We start from the raw sequence: 15,765 nt of genomic DNA on the forward strand, positions 1-15,765 counted from the left end.
GTGGGGCACCACAGTCACCTCGACACAGGTTTTGGATAGCGCCATTTTGCCATGTGCAGCATACATTTAACCACTATACTTTAACCATGACGGTGGGTGAACAGTTTACAAACTTAGCCGTTTCGGAAATACTTCCTTCTTCGGCCCGAAAGTCAACGATCATGCCCTTTTGGACGTTAGATAAATCACACCGTTTCCGGTTTAAGACAACGACTGCACTGTTTTACTCGTCTCCCCGACAAGCTTCATATACCCTCCACTGCTAGTGCTGCCATCTTCCATCTGAGAGTGGTCGTTTCCCATTGACATCGAATAGAGGTGATGGTCACATTAAGGTGACTGGACCGTGTATTAGGACTGCAAAATAAACGACAATCGCCGAAATAGGGAGGTTTAATTTTCAACTGATGACAATAGAATAGGTAGGATTGTCGCCTTGGTCGGAGCTGACGAAATAAATTATGGACTTACTTAACTGAGGAAGATACACTCAGATGACCCAAACATTATGACCGCTAACGATCGCGAGATTGGATGCCTCCCGATGACGTTGTGGCCACATGAAGCGGTACAGGGTGATTCGCGAAGATATGCAAAAAATTTAATACGTGATTCTACAAGTAAAACTAAAGAAAAAAGTTGATATAAACATACATCCACAAATGTTTAGTTACGAAGTTACGGCCAATAAAGGATTTTGCCGGAAATTTAGCAAAAAAAAAAAAATGGTTCAAATCGCTCTGAGCACTGTGGGACTTAACATCTGAGGTCATCAGTCCCCTAGAACTTGAACTACTTAAACCTAATCAACCTTAGGACATAACACACATCCATGCCCGAGGCAGGATTCGAACCTGCGCCCATAGTGGTCGCACGGTTCCAGACTGTAGCGCCTAGAACCGCTCGGCCACACCGGCAGGCGAAATTTAACAACTTCGCCATGACGAAGCCATCGTAAAACTGTACGAGATTAAAGTAAAGCACGATTTCCATTTATTTTGTTGTTTTTGGCCTGGTGAATGTAATAAACCATGTCCCAGACGTGTATCTGCAGTAGTTTTACAGAACATAGAGAGAGGCTATGATTGTTATACAAGTAACTCCATTAAGAATGTAGAAACATTTATGTCATTGTTCGCAATCGTTAGTGAGTTGTTTCAGTCGTTTCCTAGCCTTGAAACGAGTTAGTTTTCTGTATAGCTCAGTGAAGGAACATAATAACAACAGTGTATTTAAATGAAACTGAAACGAGGAACAAAATCTGTTCATACGCACGCAGCTAAACGCATTGAACTTGGTGGAGACATTTTTGAACATTTATTGTGAATGTATTTCGAAATTGTATGTACTCTGTACAACTTCCTTAACAGTGAACTCTGTTTTTTTTCCTGTTTAACATGAAGTCACGTGTGCTATGGTATTAATAGAAGCAGATTATCTGACACATTCATACAGTTTCAGTTAATATTATTATCACCATTTTCCAAAATTAAGTTCTCTACAATTTCTGTTGAAAACAATGTGCAGTAGTTTGAAATTTAAAAGACAAATTGGGCCAAATAGTTAATAAATTAGAGAACTTACAAAATTACGTCTTGTTTCTCTACATGTTCGGGAAAACTACTGCAGATACATGTCTGGGACATGTTTTATTAGATTCACCATATCAGTGACATAAAAATAAATGGAAATAGTGTTTTACTTTAACCTCACACAGTTTTACGTTAGCTTCTTGTTAGCTAAATTTCAGGCGAAATCTTTTATTAGCCGTAACTTCGTAACCAAACATTTGCGGATCTATGTTAATGTGAACTTCTTTCTTTAGATTTACTTGTAGAATAACACATTAAAATATCTGTATATCTTCGTGAATCACCCTGTATAAGCAGAGCGGAGATGATATGTGGCCGGCCGCAGTAGCCGAGTGGTTCTAGGCGCTACAGTCTGGAACCGCGCGACCGCTACGGTCGCAGGTTGGAATCCTGCTTCGGGTATGGATGTGTGTGATGTCCTTAGGTTAGTTACGTTTAAGTAGTTCTATGTTCTAGGGGACTGAAGACCTCAGATGATAAATCCCATAGTGCTCTGAGCCATTTGAACAATTTTTTATGATGATATGTGCCGAAAATGGGGAAATTCATCGACAGAGGGGAGACAGTTATGACCCGGTCGCGGGACTCAAGCAACTCGGAAATGACGAAGCTGGTCTGTTGTTCGCGTACAGCTGTCTTGAGCATCTATAGAAAGTGCATGAATGACGCTGAAACTACGAGTAGGACACAAGGTGTTGTACGCCCACGCCGCATCATATATCTTTAATATCGGAGGCTTGCCCGCACTGTAAACGAAGATGGCGGTGGCAGATGTGGCGTGAGGATACAATGCTGGTAAAGGCACAAGAATTAGGAATCACATCGTTCGGCTCACACTGTTGAACATACGGCTCTTTGGCGAATGACCCTACAAGTTTCCATTGTGACACAGTGACAACGGCATCGTTAGTTACATCGAGAACGGGTCTGAATCAGTGGAAAGTGGCGCCTGGTCAGATGACTCACGTTTCTAGTTACATCACGTCAGTGGTCAAGTCCGGATACGCCACCATCCTAACATGTTCCACGGCATAGACGCAGAGCAGTGAGGGCATCACTACATAGAAACTACGGTCGTAATAAAAGGCACCGTGGCAGCTATTGGCCATACACCCATTATTCAGGACAGCCTGTATCCCTTCATGCTCTGTGTTTTCCTCGATGGCAATGGCATCTTTTAGCAGGATTACTGTCCGTGGAGCAAGCACATAATCCTGCTACAGTGCTTTCAAAAAAGTGAAACTGAACTGAAGTCGATGTCTTGTCTTTCAGACTCGACTGATATCAACCCCACAGAAAGCATCTGAGAGGCTATCCGCTGGCAGCTTCGTGTCCACAGACCACTGGCTAAAAATGTGTTCAAATGTGTCTGAAATCATATGGGACTTAACTGCTAAGGTCTTCAGTTCCTAAGGTTACAAACTACTTAACCTAAATTATCCTAAGGACAAACACACACACCCATGCCCGAGGGAGGACTCGAACCTCCACCGGGACCAGCCGCACAGTCCATGACTGCAGCGCCTTGGACCGCTCGGCTAATCCTGCGCCCCACCACTGGCCAGTAATTTACGAGAATTGCATTACTGCTGCCACATCCGATCGGAAACCTACCACAGACCCTCAAAATCCATGCCATACCGTTTCGCTTTTTTGTTGCCGTCTAAAAGTTGACCAACACACCACTAAACACGTAGTCACAACATTTTGAATAAACAGTAGATCAGAATCACGTGTGATAAATTGTCTGGAGCCTGAACAACTATGTAGGAATCTTCCTGATAGATTAAAACTGTGTCCCGAGTCTGGACCTTTAGCTGCAATCTCCCATTACGATGGAAATACTTTTACCCGCTGAGCCACCCAGCACCACTTACGGTGTGACATCACAAGTAAACATATGTCAGTCTCTTACTTTCATAAATTCACAGTAGCTCCCCTGTGTACACTGCTGCACCAGCACTCTAGAATGAAGGGCTGTGGTAAGAGAAATGCTGGTGAAAGGCAACGTTCCGAGATCTTATCTCGGATCGGCACACAGCTTGAATCAGCCGGAAAGCTTAAAGCTGTTCACTCTGAGCTGCAGAGTAAAAGATTCATATTGGAATGAACACTGTTTCCGCAACCATCGATCGTGCTACACCCAACTTTCTTTGTTCCTTCATGAGATGTAGTAGTTTCTATCCTGGTGGGATTACCCTATTAAAAGCAGATACCAGATTAAGATTAACTGGAAAAATTGTAAAGAAATATTATTCACACGCGGAAGAGATAGGTAAAATATTTCTCGCTCGACCAATTCTGATATAAGAACTTTGTCCGTCATGGGCGATGTGAAACTTCCTGGAAGATTAAAACTGTGTGCCGGACAGAGACCAGAACTCGGGACCTTTGCCTTTCGCAGGCAAGTGCTCTACCATCTGAGCTACCCAAGCACGACTCACGCTGCGTCCTCACAGCTTTACTTCCGCCAGTACCTCGCCTCTTACTTTCCAAACTTCATGTGGTTGGTACCAGCGTCAGTGAAACTGAGAGCGGGGTTCGTGAGTAACCCTTAGGTAATTCATTCGGTTGAGAACTTGCCCTTAAGGGTCAATTGTTCTAGAATCGAGTCCCCATACGACATACCGTTTCAACCTGCCAGAAGTTTCTCGTGACAGGTTTGTGAAGCTAGCCTGTGAGTGTCACAGAAACGTAATGCACTGGGAGACACTGCTTAGGAGACGTAGTGCTTTGCGGCAGGGCTTACTCTCTTTCAGGGATAAAGTTCCAAAGCGTATCAAGGGACGTATTACATCCTCCTACATGCATCTCAGGTCACGATATCGAACCCTTCAGTAGAGGAATTTTGGCTTTTACGTTTAGGTACTTGCAGGCTTCCCCTTTGTGTACCAGCCGCAAGTACCCTCCGCCACATACAGTATGGTGGTTTTGCTCCTCCCATCTGCTGTTTAACCAGTTATAAATGTCATAGCAGGTCTCCTACCGATATTTCACTTCTTCTGGTAATGAGTTTCGAAACATTTCTACAACTATACTCCGCAAACCACATTACTATATGTGGCGGAAGGTACTTTGTCAGTCTCACTTCCCCATTTTCCTGTTTCAGTCGCGGATGTGTCGGGAGAAGAACGTATGCTAGTAAGCTTCTGTGTAAGCTCAGTGCCACTGATATTACCTTCATGGTACTTCCACGAGATATCCTCAGACAGAAGCAATAAACGAGACACCGCACGCGCTACACGGCGGTCAATGGATTACGGTTTCTGCAGCTTTGTCTTCAGGAACATCAAGGCAAATTATGACCAAAAATTAAAACCAAAACGACTGTTTACTGCAAGACTTGTAATCGAAGCAGCGAAAACAATGGAGTGTTATATCCGAAACGTTTCTTCAACCGTAGCAGAAAATAATCCATTGCTTTCGATGGCCTCTTCGCCTTGATATTACCACACCACTGCCTTAAGGAGGATGACGGAAACACTGTTAATATAGTTCAGATACAACATGGAAATTATAGTGTCATTCAGGGTCTCGGTAAAAAAAGAACAATAAATAAATAAATATATAGATAAAAAATAAAATTCAACAATGTGAAGCACTTATCAGAAAACTGATTGACAATATAATTTCCGATAGCTCTTTGACGTTTCAGGTTTTCCATCGGAACAGTATTATTAAACATCAGGCATTTCTGCACTGTCAGTTTGCATCTCCACATTTTAAAAATTTGATCAAGTACTCCTGGTACGCAGCACAATAAGCAGAAAAAATAACTACTACCATTTCCTACACCATTCCAGTAATGTATGAATAAAAGTCGTAATTAGAGTGAAGTGTCTCAACGCATTTATTTTATTAGGTGTGGCTGTTGTTAGGAAAATGTTTGTGTCCGTCACCCAGCAGACACTAGTCATCTATGTGACGATTACAAGGAACAAACAAGTAACTGTTTTATTGATAGCCAAAACGCATTATTGAAAAATTATCATTAGAACTGTGCTACAGAAATAATTATAAAATATTTAAGGTTAACGAATTAAAGTGCTGATTGATGAAAGTCGTCTGCAATGTAACACCACACAATGCCTTGATTTTCTTTCCTCTGCTACTCACTTGTGCACTTGTGTAGCAGTTACATCTGCAACACTGTAGCTGTCAAAATTTACTGCACGTTATTCAAAAAATTAATGATTTGAGACCTTTTGGTGTGGTAAAAGTGTTTAAAATTCGCATGTGTGCATTTTGGACTTCGCGCTACGCAGCACTACGTTTTCTTGTCATGGCTGCGCCTGCTTATGTGCACCTCTGCGCGCTAGAGGGGACAGGCTTTTATAAGCCGTTCTTCATGCGGAAGAAATGAGTACCTTCAACATTTTTTTAATAAAAATAGTTGAAGCGCAAATTATCAGCTAAACTTTTGACTGTATGTTTCTTTCGATTTATTCAACCTGCCTAAAGAATTTCAGGGTTTTCGCATGTCTGATTGGACCATTACCTTATCAGACTGACGGGCAATAATTAAGTACTGATAGAATGAGTGTTCTGTAAGCTACCTCCCTTCTGGGTGGACTAAATCTCCTGAGGATTCTTCCAATGAATCTCAACCTGGCTTCTGAAAGTAATTTTATGCGGTCTCTCCAGTGTAAATCGCTCCGTAAGCCAACTCCTAGAATTTGTAAGGTGTTGCAGCATACAGTGCTTATTCCGCAGTTTGTAAGCATACAATCATAGATTTTTTATTTGTGCACAACGCGTTACATTTCCTTACGCTGAGGGTCAGTTGACATTCATTAAAACAAGCGTTCAACCTGTCAGGACTTCCTGCTTTTCGTTACAATTTTCTAGTGTTGCAACTTCTCTACGTGCTAGAGCATCATCCATGAAAAGTATCATGGAACATCTGACGTTCTACGCAAGGACATTTATGTGTATTAAGAAACGTTATGCTTGAATAACCCTCCCTTGTGGTACACCCAAAGTTACTTGTACATCTTAAGCTATCTTTCTCCAAGTACTATTTTTGTAACCATTCCATTTCACACATTATCTAATTTTTAGTATTCTTCGACAGCACAACGTGGAAAGTGTCGGTTTATTCTTATTCAGGGTTGCAATTTACGCAAGACGCCATTTTAAATTATGCAAACGGATCTCTATTTTGTGCAGGTGGCCAAGAGAAATATGTTCACTCGTCCGTTGTGAATATTATGTGATCTGATTATAGGCCCTGATATATAATGAGTCACCCCTACGCTTATTTCATTTTTTCAGTGCTGTCAGTAAAAAAAAGAGACAGTATTGTTGTGCTTTCAGTAAAAGACTGAAGGTAAGATGAACTCAATATTTGTTCTTGGAAATAACGCTCACACTTATCTTATTCACATAACTATGATTTTGTAGGCTTTACATTAACTGAAATCAAGATAACATCATTTTAACCATAACTGCACATAAACCCAAGGATAATGAAAGGATCGATGCCTGCCCAATCACCCAACGTTTTATGCAAAAAAAGGCTGATATTAATGAATTACAAGGATAAACTAATCCTGCACGGATAAATTAGAAGAGCAGCCTTCTAACATACCTCACGTGGCAGGATTCATAAAGAAGCAGCAGTTAATTCGTAACAAATTTACTCATGAAAGTTCACGAGTGACGTTACAACAGCACAGGAACAACGTTGAGAAACAGAAAGTGCTCATTAAGGCCCTATCTGCATGCCCATAACGGCTCCCGGTTGTCTACATTACGTAGCAGTTTATTTTTTACGCTTTGATTGTAATGTTCAGAGTATGATTCTGAAGCGAATTGCAGGGACAGGGGCTACTTAACTACATCACATTTCATGTTTGAGTTGTCTTTTACTACAGAGAGATGAGACCCCCTTTGGTTCTTTTAAATGGAACCCTATGTTAAATTTTAGCGTAACATGATGGGCTTAAGAAGACTGTTTGATACTCGGTTTGAAATATGTGTAGCCGGCCGTTGTTGCCGAGCGGTTATCGGCGGTTCAGTCGGGAACCGTGCTGCAGCTACGGTCGCAGGTTCGAATTCTGCCATGAGCATGGATGTGTGTGATGTTTTTAGGTTAGTTAGGTTTAAGTAGATCTAAGTCTAGGGGACTGACGACCTGAGATGTTAAGTCCCATACTGCTCAGAGCCATTTGAACCATTTATTGAAATATGCGTATATCATAACATTTAGGCGAATAATTTTTGAGACACAGATATGTTCTCGTATCGTGTTCGTCCTTCGAAGCAATATGACCAATATGACCTTTCCTGTTGTGTAGAGTACATGGTAAACGTCGCGAGTCCGTCCTTACACAAACACGCCCATTTACCCGACAATAGTAATACATACTGCGATATTTGGCGCAAAAATTAACTGATGATGTCACCCAAATATTATGCCGTTATTTGATAACTGTGATACCAAAATAGTAGACAATATACAGTATTAAAATACTAAAAGATGTTAATATATTTTAAGTAACAGAAATACAAATGTAAATGAGGAAGCCCTTATTGGTCACAATTATTTCGTAGGTTTTTGTTTTTTAGTTGAAAATATTTACTATTGATCACAATATGAAGGAAATACACACAGAGATGCAAAATACAAGATACTTCCCCTCTGCTGCAGTGCACATTATTAGTCGCTTCATATCATCTGGCGTAGTTGGTATTTGAGCATACGCTTTATGTTTGATAGCTCCCCACAGAAAAAAGTCAAGAGGGGTCAAATCAGGAGACCGGGCTGGCCACTTCACTTCAGCACGTCGTACTATCCAACAATCCGGGAACTATTTATTTAACAGGTCTGTGGCCACACGGGAAGAGTGAGCAGGACAGCCGTAATGTTGGAACAACATGCATTGACGCGTAGTTAGTGGTACCTCTTCCAGCAAACTGGGCAGAACGTTTCGCAGGAACTGTGCATAGTTATTGCCATTTAGTATACCCTGAATGACGTATGGCTCCACAATGACATTTCCGACGATGCCGCACCACACGTTAACACTCCGCGGTCGCTGATGCTGTACCTGTCGAAGCCAATGAGGGTTCTCTATTGACCTGTAATGCATATTCAAATTCGCATTACCGTGGTTGGTGAAAGTCGCTTCATCAGTAAAAAGCACCCGTTTAAAAAAACGTTGGCCGCCCGGGGTGGCCGAGCGGTTCTAGGCGCTACAGTCTGGAACCGCGCGACTGCTACGGTCTCAGGTTCGAATCCTGCCTCGGGTATGGATGTGTGTGATGTCCTTAGGTTAGTTAGGCTTAAGTAGTTCTAAGTTCTAGGGCACTAATGACCTCAGTAGTTAAGTCCCATAGTGCACAGAGCCATTTGAACCATTTTCTCTCCCTCTTATCTGAGCCGCGCCGGATAGCCGTGGAGTCTAGGGCGCCTTGCCACGATTCACGCGGCTCCTCCGTGTCGGAGGTTCGGGTCCTCCCAGGGGCATCGGTGTATATTTGTATGTGTGTGTGTGTGTGTGTGTGTGTGTGTGTGTGTGTTTACGTAGTGTGTAAGCCTAGATGACCTTAGCAGTTTGGTCACATAGGAACTTACCATAAATTTCCAAATTTTTCCTCTTATCTGACCATAGTCTCTAAGAAACTCATCGTTCACAAAACGTTCTTCCATAAACAGTTTTTATTATTTTTCGCTAAATCATTCCGCGTTCTGACGTCTATCGTATACTCATTAGTTTTACGTAGGTGTCAAAGTTTACATAGTAACGAGAGCTGTATTTATAATTATAATTACATGTGTCTCAAGGGCCGAACGCAAATCTTTCAGGTGAACATCACTTCATTGACCCCACTTGGTCCACCGTGCAAATGTTGCTTACAGTTTAGCATAGAACGCGATTTTTCGTCCCTGGAGATTCTTTAAGTAGTTGAGATATGAACGTCAGATTAAAGGTCGGCTCAAAATTTTCGTCCCCCAACCGGGATTCGATGCCGCGACCTCTGCGTTTCCAGGCACCCGCTATACTGCTACACCACCATACGTGACAGCTGAGTCGATAACGAGGTGATTGCTGGCGTGATGAGATACGTCACAGGAGGCCCATAGCAGTGCGCTAGACTCCCCGGCCTACGGTGGCTACGAACATGTAGCAACGGCGTAATGAAGTGGTCGCCGCTCAGATAAACAGCGCTAGCTGTACACCGCGCCAAATAGGTCAGAATTATATCGCCTCGAGACGCGATTGCAAGTAATTGCGGCGTCCGAGGAATTATTTAAAGCGGATACCACCAAGAGGAAAGGCGCGGGGGTACGTGGAGGGGCAGGAGGGGTGGTGCGGGTTGGTAATTCCGCAGAAATATGCACGCCGTCGATGTCTGCGGCTTGGCGGACCGCCAGCGAAGTTAAACCACACGGCCCGGCTTGGCTTATTGCAGCCCCGCGATGGGAACATGTTTACTTAGCACTTAGCGCCGGGCTCGCCTGCTATTATCCTACGCTATCTCATGCATCGCACTGGGAATGTTTACGAGTGAGTCGGTGCTGTGGCAGCAGCTTCTAACTCTTCCGGAACGTGATCAGTAGAAATAGTCATCCCTAGAGCGCACTTACCCGCACTACGATCGATAGTGTACCACTCATTGTGGCACATATTTGTCACTGTAACCGTGTCTGTCCTTGATTCGTGCGGTTATTCCGAAATGTAATCGCGTCCACATCATTACCTAGTCTAGTGCACAAGTCTCTTAGATACATATCCCTGTACTGTTTTTTCGTTGTTTTGTCCATGTGTGCAGGTCCGCGGCTTTGTAAAGTGTCTGAGGTGATACTTAACCTCGTAAAACAAACAAAAAATTGCGTCCAGTGCAAATGAAAATATACGTAGGATGCACTCGAACATGACCTCCGCAGTGTTGCCAGCGTACTATTGCTCAAAACCGAAAATTTAGAGCCTCACCTGAAGATACGCACAGCTTATCAAAACTTGGGGTATGGCTTTTCTGGTGCGTCGTGAGAGATAAAGTAGGGTAGAGTGGGAAAAATCTCTGAAACAGTTTTGTCAGTCTTCATAGGTGCTAGCAAGGGTCACTGCTGGCTTACACCTCGGAATGACAGCATTGCCTCCAACACGTGCATTTATTGAGACACTAATTAAACAAAGTGTTACGTTACCTAAATAATCGTGTCTGGGGAGTAAAGACGCTCTTAAATTGAGAAAAAAGGCTATGTACTGCTCACTCTCAGTTAACTCTTGGCCCTACCGTTTAGTACGACGAAATCCTACCCCAATCGATCGGCGATGACGCGTGCGAACTGGACTGCCATGAAGCGCAACACAAGCCGAGATGGGAATACCTGTTACGTAGCTACCCGTTTGTTTGTTTCACGGGATACTGCTCTTGTAGACGTTAAGATTAGTGTAATTCTAGTTTACTTTTTATGTATTTCTGTAATAATATCAAACAATATTTCAAAATACAAATATTATTTTTAAAAAAATATTATTTACTTATAAAGAATGCTTTAATAGAAATTAAAATGTTATAAAGTACAAGTTTTTTAAAGTAAAAATCCTTTAATGTCTAGACAGAAATTTCGCTACAGCAATTAAGACAGGATAACTAGTTTCAGCTGCAATCTTCAACCATCTACAGACCTTTTAAAATGTAAGAAATTGGTGAATATTCATTGGAGAGCATCACTAGCTGTAGTGATGCTATGATTTGCGCTCATAATTACGAAGGCAATGAATGCATGTCATCGTACGACTAGTTATCGTACTTTGCCGGCGTGATATTAAAAGTCATTTACATTCAAAACATTTTATTTCATAAACTACATCAACATAGCCGTCTATCCCTGACAACGTCAGGAGTCACCAAAAAATTATGGTCTTCGTGGGCGTCTTCAGGTGTGAATTCGTCAGAAGGAAAATAATAACATGTCGTCTAGATGAAGACTTGTCAACAGAATATGAAATAAAAAGAAAAAATGGCCTTCTTGAACAAATTTCTAATAGAAATATACCTACAACTCTAAAGATTACTAGTCTTGCATGGTATGGTCGTTTAGAAAGTGTTGTAGCAGAAGTAAAGCCACTGTAAACTCCTTGCATTCCCACGCTTCGTACTTCGTGTTTTCTGTAAACTCTGCACATCCTTGTTGGTTTTACAGGCGTCAGATCGATATTTTTTGGAACATGGGGCCAATATTGTGCTTGGAGTCGAAGATGTGTTTCATCTAATGACGGTTTTCCATGCTGTCCGCAGTGCAGCAGCTAGACACTTCTTAACATTATTTCTGCTATATTTATTAAGTAATCAGCGTGTGTTTCCTTTGTCTGTCCATGTACTGTTGTCTGGATAATTTAAGTGTTGAACAGAGAAGTACCTGATACATAAACAAAAACGTTTGGTCTGACTTTAGTTCCAACGATTGTGAGTTTACATCTGGTCCTCATTTCTTTCCACGATTTGGACTCGTCAAAGTGAGGCCAGAGGTTAATACACGACACGAAGTTGCTTGATGAAAACAAGACAGACATGAGCAGTTTTCACGTCGTCAGTCTGAAGCACGTCCTTCTCCGTCACGATCAGCAAACCAGATGATCGTTCCTGCTGTTCAAACCGGTCCTTCTCCAAGTCTCCTTGCAAATCAAGCGGCTTCTTTTGTGCCACCAACTATCTATTTACTGCTTTTCAATTAGTCACTGCTAAACTGAGATGCGTGCTTTAAATTCGGAGTTCATCGTGCGTGAACCGCACCGCTTCCTCCCTCCATCGCCGTTTCTATTTATTAAGAGCCTTGTATCAAAAGCCGGGGCTGACTTTGCTGGAGGGCTGTGAAATTCGCCGTCGCTACGGTACCGTTGCAATCAGGAAAGCAGCCGACTTTTTGACCCAACATCAATGAGTAAACGTCCACTCTGACGGAATGCAACCTACAGTACTGCAAACTTGGCCAATTACATGCAATTATTACTTGGTACGTCACAAGCTATAGGCATGAAGCCATGTAGTCAGTCAATGTAACAGCAGCTAACTGCCCACCACAGCTAAGTCAGCTCCTTTTACAATGGAGGATTGTCATGTCATTCCTTTGGCATTAAAAACGCTAAACGGTGGAATTACGAAATGTCCTTCGAATAACATACTATTTTATACAATTTTAAATTAAGTTGAAGACACGTGTCACCAAAATTCAGTGCACGACAGATTGATGTTTATATTATTATGCATCACATATTGCTGCATGTATCACTGTGTCTTGCAGCAGTCTGCGGTCACGGCTGATTTTTCGGGTTGTTGTAACCTTATGTGGCGGCGATGTTCCATACACCTCTCGTCAACAGTGCTAATGATTTGACAGATATGTGAGTTACCGTAGTAGCAACGAATCTCAGGCCGGCCGTGGTGGCCGAGCGGTTCTATGCGCTTCAGTCTGGAACCGAGCCACCGCTACGGTCGCAGGTTCGAATCCTGCCTCGGGCATGGATGTGTGTGATGCCCTTAGGTTGGTTCGGTTTAAGTAGTTCTAAGTTCTAGGGGACTGATGACCTCAGCTATTAAGTCCCATAGTGCTCAGAGCCATTTGAACCATTTTGAATGGAATCTCGTAGACTTGCTTAGCCCCAGGTTATGTTTAACAGAACGCAAAGGGAATTATTGTTGGCTGGCGGGTGAAACATAGTCTTCACGTTAAAACTTCTTAAAAATCTCCCTGTTTTAGCTGACATGCTCCCAGGAAATGGTAGGAATGCAGCAGATGTAGATTCATCTTCCTGTGACGGTCCGAATTCTAAGGCACGACGGATCTGCTTCTCAGACAATCCGTGCCGTTTAAATACAAATTGGCGGTTATTCAGAAACAGTCTTAATCTCATTTGTTATTATTATATCGCCAATGGTTTCAACCCGACGTAGGGGTCACCTTCTGAGCGTTTACACCATTGGTCGACTGCTGGTGGTGTCACTCCTGTCTACATAACGGCAGGGATCTATAAGTACCTATAGTTTCCTGCCGTTATATAGACAGGAGTGACACCACCAGCAGTCGAGCAATGGTGTAAACGCCCAGAAGATGACTCCTACGTCGGGTTGAAACCGGTTGGCGATATAATAATAACAAATGAGATTTAAACTGTTTTTGAATAATTAATTGATCATACTAATCGCTGCTTCATCTCCACAACCATGTTGTCCAAAAAAACAGATTGTCGGTATTCAGTTACCTGTGGCAAGCTCTCTGCATCAGGTGGGGTATACTTTCTTCGGACAGCTTCTTAAGACTTCAGTAAGTATGTGTAGATTTTCTGTAAATGGTATGCCCCAGAATATCATCATTACGTTTGTGGACGAGAATATCAAAAATGGGAGACACCCATTAACCACCACCTCCATTGTGAACTGGAAGATCAGTCGTGCCACACAATAGTTTCTAGGAATACGAAATGGAAGGGTCACACAGGTTCAGGCGGAGTTAATGTAGGTAGGATGTTTGGAAAATGCGGTCTGTGTACAAACAAGATTGCTGACGGAGTACTCGTGCGACATATATAGAGTAGTTGTTAAATATCATGGTCAAACCTTCAGCTGTCCTTTGTTTTGCACTAATTCGCTACTAATTTCAGTCAGTGATCATTATCAAGCTTAGCTGCCATAAATGATAAAGATAATCTAGATAATCGTCATGAATCGAGACTAGTAGACAATTTGTGCAAAATAAAGGAGTGCTGAAGGTTTCACCATGATTTTAACATTTATTTGGCGGCTGAATATCCGAAACTACTACGGTACGTAAATATCTAGTACATTGTTCATGCGTGTGAGATCCATACCAAATCGGACACATGGGCGGGGAGGGGGCGGGAGGGAAGGGAGGTGCGTGTTGAAGGTATGCAAAAAGAGGAGCACGAATAGTCACAAGTCTTATTCGATTAACAGGGGAGCATTTCGGAGATGCTGAAGAAACTGAAATCGCAGAAGGTTGAATACACAGATGCAGACTACTCCGTGAAATCGTACTTGCTGAATTTCAGGAATTACGTTTAGGAATACACTACAGGACCATTCGTGTAACTGCCATAGGGATCGCGAGGACAGTATTAGACTAATAACAGCTCGCGCACAGGTGTTTGAGCAATCGTTCAACCCAGATGAAGGAGCTCTACTAAATGATACGTTGGGATTACTCCCCGCTATGAAATTTATAGTGATTTGCAAAGTATGGATGTAGATGTAGATGTAGAGCCTAAATGTAGAGCCTCCGATGACGGAAGAATGGAAAGATTAGAATACGGTACATCAGGATGTCTGTACGAAGACAAAAAAGACCGGGAAGTGCTGTATTTTGTAACCAATTTTGATCAGATGCACTTTGTTGGACACCTTCTTTCCGTCGAGGTACTTCATGTCTGAGTTCAGATTTTTCGTGTGCGTAATATTTTGAACCACTGGATGCTGAGTGACTGGGCTCGCAAAAAACGCATGAGCCGTGTCTAACAGACCCCTAGCCGGCCAGAGTGGCCGTGAGATTCTAGTCGCTACAGTCTGGAACCGAGCGACCGCTACGGTCATAGGTTCGAAGCCTCCCTCGGGCATGGATGTGTGTGATGTCCTTAGGTTAGTTAGGTTTAATTAGTTCTAAGTTCTAGGCGACTGATGACCTCAGAAGTTAAGTCGCATAGTGCTCAGAGCAATTTTAACCTTTTGAACAGACCCCTACCTCAGAACGAAGACAAAATACTATCTACTAAACAAATTTTATAAAATTATTATTGGCTTAGCTACACACGATGAATAACGAAATATCTTTCTTGATACTTTGCCTTCGTTTTAGTATAAGGAATACAATATGACGAATTATGTTGTTATGAGGCAAAACAACAAACTTTGTTTGACTGGGCTCCTGCCAAAAGTCCTGCTCATTAAAAAAATACGCTTTGCGAATAATTACACTATGTTATTGCAATTATTTTACTGCATTTTATTTTACATTTGCTGCCTGTTTGACAATTTTTTTTCAATTTAAGCAAATTATTTTTTAAGTTCTGAAATCTTCGGCTGTTAGTACTTTCTCAGCAGAGACCTGTAGACCATTCAGAGACCATTTGTCGTTGTGTGTCTTCTCAATATTAGTACTTGCCTAATTTATACAGTAAAATTCTTCTTTCATCATATGTACTTTCGTGGT

This window comes from Schistocerca cancellata, chromosome 5, assembly GCF_023864275.1.
Source record: "Schistocerca cancellata isolate TAMUIC-IGC-003103 chromosome 5, iqSchCanc2.1, whole genome shotgun sequence".
Classification (NCBI taxonomy): Eukaryota; Metazoa; Arthropoda; class Insecta; order Orthoptera; family Acrididae; genus Schistocerca; species Schistocerca cancellata.